Source organism: Thermobia domestica, chromosome 6 (genome assembly GCF_964235325.1).
Source record: "Thermobia domestica chromosome 6, izTheDome1.hap1.1, whole genome shotgun sequence".
In the NCBI taxonomy this organism is placed as follows: domain Eukaryota; kingdom Metazoa; phylum Arthropoda; class Insecta; order Zygentoma; family Lepismatidae; genus Thermobia; species Thermobia domestica.
Window position 1 is genome coordinate 64,401,439 of NC_137459.1, and position 13,545 is coordinate 64,414,983.

A 13,545-nucleotide genomic window follows, 5' to 3' on the forward strand; every position below is an offset into this window, starting at 1 on the left:
ATACCCAGAGATTTTACCGCCGGTCAAATTCGTCCCAAAGGTGTTTTATATGGTCGAAAGACTGTACAAGCTAACCAAAGCGCCGAACATTGTTATCTTTATACCACCTTATAGCAATAGCAGCAACATAATATCCTATAGTTTAACGTGGAATCCGTACCACAACAACTATCACCGAGAATCGAACCCGGGTCTCCCGTGCCAAATAACCATGAGGGAGTTCAAACGGAAACCAACTGTTGCTGTCTGGAACTCCTGTCTGATAGTAACCATCGGGTGTTCGTAGTTTTTGGTACTCCAAGATCGGCATTCCTACAATGTCCTTTCATACTTCAGTTACTCAGAACGAATTCCAAAGCTGATTTCGGCCTGTTTAGCTCAATAGCTATTCACGATTACACTTTTATCCAAAGCCGATAGTTCTGCACCGCACATCATTTCATTTACAACTGATTCACTTACTCACAGGTATACGTCAGACATGATTGAGGCCATATAATGTTCTAACGAGTCAAGAGTAGTGTATAAACTTCTTTGATGAAATTTAAATTTGATAAATCATATTGCACGGAAGTATCAAAGTAACTCACGACTGTATCTTCTGAAATCTACTGAAACAGTGCCTATACACCCCGAAGAAATGCAGCTCAAATTCACAGAAAACTCAGAAATGTGGAAAATTAGTACATAAGATATAATAAAATAAGATAATTATTATAGTAAAAATGCGTCTTTTGCACAATATTGTAACGACTATCTTTGGAATGCCTCAGAGCCCAATAATTTACTTTCATCTCTTCGGCTGCTTGTAACCAATTCCAGAGAATTTGTATAAAAATTTCTTTGTATACCGATGACGGCATCAGGATACATAACTGATCATTTACTAAGAAGTATTTAAGGTACCAAATCAGTATCTTTGTTGTTCACTTCAGGACAAAAAATTTAAAAGATTACGAGAAATATATTTAAACTTTTAAGGAATTGCAATACCAAAGTATATCACAGAAATCTCAATTGCTTTTCATAAAATATCTTTGGATCATAACTGAACCTCAGTATTTCTCGAATTCTACCTTCTAATACTGGACCACATACACATGTATTATGTCATATTCTGGTAACCGTATGTCTTCCGAATTTTGGAGAGATATATTTGCAACATGTTTTAGAGGACACATTTCCAAAATACATGAGAGAATACAAATTTATTATCGCTTAAACGACTTTTGTACTTATTATTAGTCTTGATAAATTTTCAAAATCCGAATGTTATCACCGATTTGTTTCCACACTTCGCTGAAAGAAAGCAGAAGTAAAACGAGAGTGTACTGTATTTCCAGAGGTAATATTTCACATAATACTTTCTTAGTATTTTTTTTAGAAAACGCAATTACATGGAAATTTAGGACAGACTACATTGTTTAATAGATCCATTGAATGATTCACTCAATCTCAAATTAACACTGATACATTTCTAACAACATACTAGAAGACAAAATTTTCCAAGTTGAGTGATTCCGAAAAGTTTTTTTATTGCTGGTTTTACTCAATGCAGGCTGTTTAAGATACATGGGAATAAAGCGGAAAGAAATTTAACTATTTTATTTTCTACGCATGTCTAATTAACTATATATATAAGGTGGGGAAGCTTTCAGCTTCACAACGCAACAGAGTTCAGTTGGCTTCGAACTAGCGATGGACATTATCGAATAAATATTTCGGTGCTGTTGATAGTTTCATTAGATACCACGATAGTTTTTATATTGCTCAATGGCAGTGTTCCTATATGTTGACAATACGCTTATTAGATAGTCTGCTACTTACTATTCACCAGGGTGGAAAAAAATCATGATTTTTTTAAAAAAAATCATTTTTGTTGATTTTTTTGATTTAAATCGATTTTTTTGATTTAAATCAAATCTTTCTCCTCGTATAATGCAAGTAGCGAACTGAAGAAAAAGCATTGGGAATTAGTATTAAATACTAATTATGCCATTTAAGTGAAAATACTGGGGTTGAATTTTGAATTTTCCCCAATCGTTAACCTATATCAATCCCAAGCAATGTTTCTTAACCCTTTTAAATTATGGCTTTTTAAAGGTAAATTATAGACTTTCACAGTCAAGGAGCTACAGCATCATCCCTATTTATTCTAGGATCATGGTACATATACCACTCTCTTTAGAATAGAACAGCTTTTGAAGCGGTAACATTCACATTTCCCTATAATGTCCCTGAAGAGAGAAATTTTGAGAGTAATCGGCATTTTTTTTTTTTTTTTTTTTACTTTTTTTAAAATTTTTATCCCCTCTGGATACCCCTGTGTTAACGCACAGATCTCAAAATTAACTGGGAAATACTAAGGGGTGTACTAAATGTGTGTACAAAATTTCAAGCTTCTATGTTGAGTAGTAAGGGTGAGGAAATTATTTAACAGTGAGCTAAGAACATTCCCAAATGCCCCAGATGACCCGGATGTAATATAAAAATTTCCTCAGACATCCCTATTTATCCTAGGATCATGATTTGTACATTATTCTCTTCAGAATAAAACAAATTTTTAAATGGTACCCTTCAAATGTTTCCATCATGTATCTGGGGCGGGTAAATCACGAAAAAAGTAATTTTCTGTTAAAATATTTTTTTAAATTACCTCTGTGGACCTCTCCCCTTGTTTTAAGGTAGAGATCTGAAACAAATCAGAAAAATACTGAGGCATGCACTGAGTAAATGTGCAAAATTTCAATCTTGTAGGTGCAAAAGTATTCTAAGCCTGCGAAAAATAATATTCCCCAAATACCCCAGATTCCCGTATAAAACAGGATCTCAGGTAACAGTTTCCTGAGACATCCCTATTTATATTAGGAGCATAGTACGTACATCATTTTCTTCAGAATAGAACAGCCTTTCAAACGGTCCATTCATGTGTCTCCATCTGAGGCGGGAAAATCACGAAAAAAGCTATTTTTGTTAAAAATATCCTTTTAAAAACATTTTTGCCCCTCTGGACCCCGCTGTTTCCACGCAGAGATCTGAAAACATCTGAAAATTGTTAAGGGATACACCGAACGAGTGTGCAAAATTTCAGTCTTCTGAATGCAAAATGTACCCTGTGAAAAAATAATAATACGCATAACAAAAATATCTTTTTAAATTTATGACGTCATCACACACTATACCTCAACGCAGAAAGGCGTGAAAGCATATGTAACGTGTTCTAGAATGCCTCCAGTGCTGAAGAAAACGAAGTAAAAAGCCTTATTGGTACTTTTTTAATCGAATAATGAAGATTCTACCCTATCACCTAAAAATAGGTGATATAATTTAAAAGGCTAAGCATTAAGGAAAAAGCACAGCAACGTTTATCAAAATGACTTTTTTTTTCACAAAAGTTACTGTTATTTGGCAGGGGCATATTTTTAAAAACTCAGAACTAGCTTGCGGCATGAAATACATAAATTTCGCCTAAAATTATATATATATATATATATATATATATATATATATATATATTTTTTTTTTTTTTTGAGAGGGGATAGGATTCCTCTAAATTCGCCCTATTATCTGGGAACAAACCAACAGACACGCACAAAAAAGAATTTTTGTCTTAAATGTCGATGGTGATTTCCCCGTTGGAATAGTTAACGATTTTAAAACCCAAACCCAATGTTACGAAAAGAAGAAAGCAGGATTGCTACCTTACCTGTTCAAAACGGGATTTTCCCTAATCATCCTCTGCATGACACTTGTTTTCATATATACTGTACATTTAAGTCTCATTGTATTATGATTATTAACTTCCATAATCGAAATAACAGAATAGAAACGGGATTTTACTTATTTTCACTTTAAATTAATTTACTTCGGAATTTGATTTAAATCAACGATTTTTATTTAAAAAATCAAGTGATTTAAATCTTGATTTATATCGTGATTTAAATCAGACTGATTTAAATCAATCCACCCCGCTATTCACCATATCTCTTAATTTTACGTTTGTTTTGTAATGACAATATCAAACACACTTCAAGTTAAAGAAATTAAATGATTTATTGAATTATTTCATTATAAGAAACGTCCAGTAAATCAAAAATGTATAATAAAAAGCTATTGATGAAACTGATACATAGAAAAAAAATACACGTTCAGAAGGCAAAGATTACTTGGCAATTGTTTTCTGTGTGGAGCATCTCTTTATTTCAACTAGACTTCAAATCAATTTCACAGTTTACAAAAATAGCAATAACATTGATTTTTCATTCAATAATGTTTAGTAGTTCTCAAATGAAATGAAATGAAATCTTCGAGTTTTACGTCCCATGGTTATGCTGGTGAGGCTTAAGGAGAGGGTGATGATGACAAATGAATGAAATGGTGGAATGAAGAAACAAATGAAACGGGAGAACCATGAGGAAACCCACGCACATAGTGTTTGTCCACCATAAAGTTCACTTGGCGCGAGCTGGGATCGAACCACGGACCCCATGCATCACAGGTGAACGTTCTCCCACTGAGCCACCGCGGCCCTCAGTAGTCCTCAACAAGGATTAACAATTAATACAGTACTATAAAGTAATGATGCTTTGAAGAACGCAAAATTGAAAAAAAAAAAAAAAGTCTTCAAAGCAAGTTCTCTCTGTTTAGTTACAAACCAGTTCCGGATTCCTCTACTTCTTTTGGAGTGCGGATTATAAATTTGGGGGATTGCGCAAAAGCGCTTGGGGGAGATAGGCACCGCTATACAGCATAATTGATTGATTCCAGTCAGCAGATCCTTGTTCCTTCAACAACAATCTAGCAAGGCTGCTGAGACAGTATAACTATCGATACAGTAAACCAGCAATTCCCAACAGGTAAATTTTAATATTGCCAGTTACCATAAGTAAAAATATTCAGAATCCCGGCTTCTCAGCATATATTATATTTTACCAAAACTATAGCGCGCCTAAAATCGCTAAATTTATCACAAAGCGCTGAGGTCAGCTAAGAGATAATTTCCCGTCGTAGAGTAAATAAACTCTCCCTTAAACTGGAGCATCTCTTTTTGAAGTAAAAGACACCTCAAATTGAAACTTGAAGTAGAACTACATCCTTCCCTGTTTCTGCTGGTGACAACAAAGATGTATGTATGTTATAAAATAGTATATAAAACAGTACTATTTTATAACATTCTTGGGTGACACGATAACGTTTCCACACTAACATACTTACGCAATTACCTTCCCTTCATTACTTCATTGCCTCCTATTGGAGGAAATGCATTCGATAGTTTCAACAATCATTTTCCCCTTCACGGCTCCATTGCCTGTGATGAGATGGAGTCCATTTGATAGTTTTGAGTCTACTAAAGTACTAACTGCTTCTTTCCCTTCGATAGGAAAAACAATGATATCAAGCCTTTCTAGGGCCTCATAGTAATACACTAGGGCCCCTGAAAACATATAACTATCGATATCATACACTGCACCTGACCTTCCAACGGGTACGAATTTGCTTGATTTGACCTGCATTATATAGTTCATGCTGTGAGACCTGAAGAGAGCGTAATGACACTGCTGGTTTCTCGTTCAATATACAACAAAGTTTTAACATTAGGGGCCCTGAAATGGTATAATATAACTATAATAATAATAATAATAAATTTTATTGTCGAATCAGCTACATAGCCATAGACAACGTCAAATTATAACTTACTACAATAATGTACAGCAATAGTAATTGTTCATTATCTACAATAAGTGCTAAAGTACTAAAGTTCACCACAATAACATATCTTAAATATTATTACCTTACAAAAATTAAATATTATCGTATTCAAAAAACTCATCTATTGAATAAAATGGTGTTTTTACTAACCAAGAATATAATCTATTTTTGAAGCTACCCATAGGTAGTTGTGTCAGTTCTATAGGTAATTTATTATATAACCTCACACTCATGGCTTCATAGCTATTTTGTGATTTTGTTAATCTCAAATATGGTACGTTGACACGTCTATTATTCCTAGTGTTGTATGAGTGTATGTCATGCCTATAGTGTATTTCCGACGTTTTGCCCTTTATGTACATCAACACATTGTATATATATAAATTGATTACCGTCATTATTTTTAATCTTATGAATAATGGTTTACAATGACACGTATTCTCTGCATTCATCATTATTCTCACAACTTTTTTCTGTAACAACAGAACGTCCTTCACATGGCTACCATTTCCCCATAACAGTATACCATATAGTAAGATACTTTGAAAAAACGCAAAATATGCGGATCTTACATAGTTTTGTGGTACCTGATTCCTCAAATTTTTTATCAAATATATAACTCTTGAAAGTCTTCCTGTAATATATTGAATATGAGAGTCCCATGATAATTTGTTATCAATAATAATGCCCAAAAATTTTACACTGTCCAAATTGTTCTCGGTTGCCATACCTCTTAAACTGAAGTTTAAATGTTTCGTTTTACTTTCATTAAGGAAAAAACCATTCGTCTTAAACCACGATCCAGCTTCAGATAATGTTCTTTCTGTGATTTCTTCTAATTTTTCCAAGTCGTGGCTAACACTGAGAAATGTTGTGTCATCTGCATATAAAATTGAGTGACTAGTTACACAATTTGGTAAATCATTAACCGTTATAGTAAAAAGCAAAGGTCCAAGTACTGAGCCTTGCGGTACACCATATACAACCTGTGCAACTTGTGACTTTTCCCTTCCCACACATACCACTTGCCTACGATCCTTAAGGTAAGTCCTGAATAAATTTAGACCAGTATTTCCTACACCATAATACGCCAGTTTATTTAATAATAGATTATGGTCAACACAGTCGAAAGCCTTGCTCAGGTCACAGAATGTGGCGCTTGCAAAACCCCTGGACTCAAAAACTTGTAAAACCTTGCTTACTAATGAGTCTATAGCATCAACCGTAGATCTTCCTGCCCTAAATCCAAACTGTGAATCACTAATTATATTAAGTTGTTCCAAATGATCACATAACTGCATTTTTATAATGTATTCGATAATTTTTGAAAAGATAGAAACCAGCGAAAACTATCGATATTCGCTACTATCTAACTATCGATACTCTGTCTGAAATGAAGTAAAAACAGGCAATAAAACAGTTCAAAACATGCACAGGAACAAGTTGTGGAGTGTTTACCACTACAAAGGAAAATGTCATTAGACAGTCTGCTAGGAATATCGAATATATTTGGTAGTGCCCATCACTACTTCGAACAGTCGAAGAAAGTGGACAGGGTCGAGAGTGTACCCTTGTTTCGTCACTGCGTTATGCACTTAAATTAAGCAAGTCCCCTACCAAGACATTTGTTCGATATGATCAAGACAGTATACGGCAATGATGCATTGGTAGATTGCAAGTGTTAAATGGCATTAAGGCTTTAAAGATGACCGAGAAGACATCCACAAGAAACGGTCCGGGGCCGTCGGCGGTGGTTACGGACGTTAAAGTTAATTGTAGGCGCCCTTTATGAACACTGATCGGCATGTCCGTGTGATTGCAGACGAGATAGGGTTTCCGAAAATGCAAATTCATGAAATTGTAACTGAACATTTGCAACTGCGCAAGATGCTATCAGGGAGTTCTTGACCGGAAAAAAAAAAAAATAAATAAAATAAAATAAAAAAATAAAGTTTTCCTGCTCCAATATCTCTCCGTGTGACACTTTGTTTCCGAGAATGAAAAGCGCGTTGTAAGGAATCGATAGGACATCGTGGAAGACGTTCAAAGGGCCGCGATGAAGATGCTCAAAGAGATTACGAAAAAAAAAGAGAGAATTTCTAAGACATGGACAATCAGTGAGAAAATTGCTGGGCTTGCTGTGTCGATACTGAAGGCTCATATTTTGAAGAATACTAGGCGTATTGAAAGCTTTATTTAAATAAGGTATGTTTTCTATTCTCAGTCTCCTTATTTTCAGGACAGACCCTGTAAGATTTATATATATATAAAGTCAACATTCAAATGTTGGAGTTTAGGGACTGGGAAGCGATCACTATTAAGTAATCAAGTTCTGCTGTAAAATGAATATGGGTACATGAGTATTTTTAATAGAGATTATTAACATGATTATGTTATTTGACGCAACGGTAAAAGCTATCGTCTGCTCGTATACAATTGACACTCCCTCTTATCTATAGGTTTATAAATTGGTTTAAATTTAACCGAAAGAACAATTACAATGGAAAATATTTTACGCAGAGTACAACTTATTAAACTCAAGCCACTTATTATAAATATACATAATATCTTTGAGCAAGAAACAAAAGTAACAATAACATACTCGCTCACAAAATCCATCTACGTATGTTTGCGTCAACACAAATAATCAACGTAAGGTCAGTTACTGTTGGAAAATGATGATAGATGCTTTGACAAGAGAATATATTACCTTAAATTTCCTGAATTTCACGACTTGATGTAAACTACGTTCATACTGAACATAATATGTACGTATAAATCTCGAATTATACTAAATTTTGACGAATTCTACTTCGAAAAATATAAACATTACACACAAATTGCAGAAATCTAAAACAGTAACTATGACAGTAACTGTGACTTAATATTAAGTCTTCTCAGAATGTATTCTAGAGGCCTCATTCCGACTAGCTTTAGCAAAGCTTTGCGAACGCAATCCGACCTTAAAGCTGGAACAAGAAATATTAGGGGGTCCACATTTTTACTCCGCATTTTATGCAGGAGTAAAAATGAGGGGGAACGCGGGAGATGCCGTTTTCCCACTTCCAAAAAATATCTATGGCGTCCCTCCACTTTCTAAAAAATTACAATGGGCAAAAATAGCCACGGGTCGACGGCGTGACGTCATCCCTCCCCCTACCTTTTCAAGTCCACTTTTACCCCTGGTTTTATGCAGGCATAAATTTATAAAACCCACGGAAGAAATATGTCACCTGTTTTCACAATAAGATTCAGGCCCGTAGCCAGCCCGATTGCTTAGGGCGGGCAATGATGAATACTGAGGGGGCAATGGCAGGGACCTCAAGGAACACAAAATCTCTTTCTCTCTCTAATATATACAGTGTTGGGTAAGTTACTTGTAAAAATGTAACGCGTTGCAAGTTACTTTACTTTCTTTTAAAATGTAACGCGTTACTAACGCGTTACTTGCCCCCAAAAAGTAACAGTTACTTTACTTCGACGCGTTACTTTTAGGTCCAAAACTTTAAAAATGGGAAAAAAATATGACTTCAATTTTCCGTACTACTATTACTACCGCTATTATTATTATTATTATTATTATTATTATTATTATTATTATTATTATTATTATTATTATTATTGCACGTTCTGAGTCGCTTTATGTAAATGTAAGGACAAATTTTTACTTGATATATGAACACTTCAATATAATGTAACATTGATAAAATGCCATACTGTGTTACTTGTAGGGATGGACACGTGCGAGTTTTCTTTGAAACTCGATTCGACTAGAAACAGACACCTTTGAGATCGAACCGAGAACTAGGCTCGAAAAATTTCCTCCAACTCGACTCGAATTGGGGTCGAGTTTCGAGTCGACTCGAGCCAAATCCGGTGTGTAGTTTCGAGTACTTCTTCAAGTATATTACATAGACAGTATAATTATTATCAATGACACTACTACTACTACAACTTTTATTATTATTATTATTATTATTATTATTAATTATAACAACACTGTATGTAAAAATGAAAGATGGGCGGTTTGTATTTGAATACTAAAAAACTAGTTGATTACCAACCTCGGTAGTCGTGAAGTCTAGGAGTCAAGGACATTATTCACGAGCTTCTGAATTTGGGTTGAGGGTCTAGATTGAGTATTCGGGCTCGAGCCAAACACTGTTAAGTGTTATAGGGCACTGGCCAAATATCTTCAAAACTGCTCGGCCCGAATTGTCAACGACTCGAGCAACTCGGCTCACAGCTCATTCACTATCAGTAGTTCCTGACAAACTTCCACACCCGAAAGGAAGAATGTTAACGGTACATTACGTAATAATTATGTTCTAACATGGTCCTTTAATGGATGTGTTGTCAGACGGTTTGGTAGGTCATTAGGGGTTGATGACATGTCGGTTATGTGGTTTGGAAAGTTCCTATGTTTCTTTTTTTTAGTTGTGATGACATGTCTGTATTGTTGGAAAGGTCGTGTCCTCTTTTTCGAGGTTGTATACTGGATATTTTTAAAAATAATAATGGAAATTTGAATTGGTTCGATTTGAATTAAATCTGTTGATATGATGATACGTCATTCTGTATCACTTACTTCCGTAGTAGTGATTAAATTAATAATCCGTATCATTGATTAAATTAATAATAATAATATTGAATGTATTGACATTGATATATATATATATATATATATATATATATATATATATATATATATATATAATTTGTTCGTTTGTTTTACAAACTCGTTGTTAACAATAATGTTCGAATCTCATATTATACAAATGAGTTTGACTAATAGAAACTTACATTGAGAAATATATATATATATATATATATATTTGGAAAAAATGAAATATTTGAGTCCCACCATTATGCCTGTTTTTATTTTTATATTCTCCTAATAAATTAGTCGTAAGAACTTATTTTGGGAGGAAACCATTTTATTAGAAGCTGAGAACACTTATAATGTGTAAAAGTTTATGTGATACGTACTGGGATCGAACCCGGGACCCTTAACACCAGAGGTGAACACTGTATTGTACTGGGATTGAACCCGGGACCCTTAGCACCAGAGGTGAACGCTGTATTGTACTGAGAATGAGCCTGGGACCCCAAGCACCAGAGGTGAACACTGTATTGTACTGAAAATGAACCTGGGACCCTTAGCACCAGAGGTGAACGCTGTATTGTACTGGGATTGAACCCGGGACCCCCCCCCAAGCACCAGAGGTGAACACTGTATTGTACTGAGAATTATTGCAATCCTCACATGTAAATTGGCGAGAAAAAAAACATATGGGAAATACGAAGTGTGTGTGTGTATGATTTGAATAGTTTATTTATTTATTTTGTTAATATTCATCGTTTTATTGATTGTTTATTCCTTATAGTTAACTCCGTGTTTACAGCCAAGTTTGAAATACGGAGCGACTGAATTGTTTTTCCGTCTCTCACAGAAGACTAGCTTAGAATGAACACAATTTTATTTTTGTAAATGCCATTACTTCCGGGTATACGCGTTTTCCTTTTGCTTACGTTAGAACTTTGAGTGGTGACACAGATATAGAGTGTCAATGCACTTTTTAATTTTATTTCCGCTTCTCAATATGTACTGAAATAACCTTAGACGCTTTCCCCTTGACCGTGAGAAGTTTAAGTGGCGACATACTGAAATATTTTTCCATTAACTATGATTGTCACAGCGATACTTATCGGCAATGATGAAGAAGACAGATAGAAATTTTATGTTTCTTCGCTTTTACAAGATGTTTGGACAAACACGTAAATGTATTTTTGTGGCAATATCTGATTTTGGCAATGTGAAATTGTTACATGTAAGCATTTTCCTTAATTAGATGAGAACCGCACATTGCCACAGGGGACCAATGTCGATACCCTGTCTGAATGAGATTTCTCCAGCGGTTGATGAAGTTGTAAATAAGAAATTTTTAGATTTCCTGGTGTAGCAATGAATAAACGATGTTAGCGGACTGCACCATTATAAAATTAACAATTTGTGCTTTGTAATTGCCTTCGGGTGTTAAGTACAAATAAATTATTATTATTATTATTATTATTATTATTATGACTTTATTTATAATTAATGAAATCGGGTTGAAAACCTGATGAAAACATGATGCTTGGGGGAGGGACACATTGAAATCCTTATATATATATATATATATATATATACTATTGAAATAAAGTTTACTATTATTGTTCTTTACACAGTGCCATAGTGTGTGTGTTGAAAAAACTTTATTTGTGTGTTTATTGAACTTTTTTTCGTCAGTGATTCTAACAGAACGAAGTCTGATTTTTAAGGTGAGAACTTTTTAAATGCTAAACTGACATGTATTATTCACTTAATTATAATGAAAGTTTTTTGAATAATTATTGATAAACTACACGAGTTGCTTTTGAGAAACATTGTTGGGGAATAAACCTACGACCATTTTGTAATTATGCAAGAGGGATAAGATTTCAAGTGTTTGCAATCTATTACTAAAGTTATTATTATTATTATTATTATTATTATTATTATTATTATTATTTCATTCTTTCGCTTCATTAGAAGCTCACTGTAAAAAATATCATGTTCGAATAATATGTGAGAGAGAATAAAAGATACTCTCCTAATATATTTAACGGTTCGCTTCTTATTAATTTAACCTCTCGTAATGAATTACTCGAACACTTACAGTGTGATTATTTTATTCGTTCGTGTTATTTAAAATAACACTCGTTTTTAAAATAAGAAGCTGAGAACACTTGTAGTGTGAACCTACAAATAATTTCGAAAATATTTTAAAAATTGCGATCATATTAAAAATGAATATACGGCTATGTTTCCCTTAAGAACCGCCATTACGATTTACCAAGGGCTAAAGACAGACCATTTACTTGTAGAGTTTTATTTGCTTAATTATAGTATGCTTAATTACAATATGTTTGATTCATTTGTTACGATTTTTTAACTGTTACACGATTGTGTACTGAAACATGATCACTTTAAAATCAGTTATACCTAATATATATATATATATATATATATATATATATATATATGTACGTTGTACAGATGGGACTTGAACTGTTTAAGTAAGATCATTTGCCAATAGATGGCATACTACTACGCTTTGACAACATAACTGATAATCTTTTAGGAACGCAAATGTTTGGACTAAGACTAGTATTTGCAGAAAGAAATGTTTTAGTCTTGGGGGAGGGAGGGAGCGCTTTTCCCCAACATTATCGTGTTTTAATAGTAAATATTACTGAATGTTAGTTATTTGCGGGGTTGGTAGTCACATACCGCATACAATAGCTTTAATGTTAAGAAAGAAAGAGAAAGGACGGACCCCTAAATATATTGGTTATTGAACACTGTCTTTTGATTTGAAAAAACTTGTTGTGTATCCTCGAAGCAAAATGAAATGATGTAGTCCTATTTGTAGCATATTCCTCAATGAAGGGGCTTTTGCCTGTCAGATAGATTGTCTAGATTTTAGCAGTATTATAGCAAAAGAGAATTACGTACGACTATTTGTAGTATAACCGTATAAATGGCGGGGGCCCCTTAGTTATAGGCGACCCTAGATTTAAACAGTATTGTATTACAAGGAAACGAATTGAAATTATGTAGTCCTATTCGTACTATATCCCTCTAACTAAGTGGCTTTTGCCTCTCAGATAGATTGCCTAGATTTTAGCAGTATTATAGCAAAAGGAAATTATGTACTCTTATTTGTAGCATGTTCCTCAATGAAGGGGCTTTTGCCTCCCAGATAGATTGACTAGATTTAAACAGTATTATAGCAAAAGGAAATTATGTACTCC

General features: G+C 34.0%; 1 protein-coding gene across 1 annotated transcript in view; it reads right to left on the reverse strand.

Annotated features, from left to right (window-relative positions):
• The window catches only part of LOC145688041 (dynamin-binding protein-like), a 108,874-nt gene extending 100,304 nt beyond the window's left edge, over positions 1–8,570 (reverse strand). The window contains exon 1 of the mRNA XM_081761739.1: positions 8,420–8,570. The gene's annotated coding sequence lies outside the window, so the exon portion shown is untranslated. The remainder of the gene's footprint in view (positions 1–8,419) is intronic.
• Positions 8,571–13,545: the final 4,975 nt, after the last annotated feature.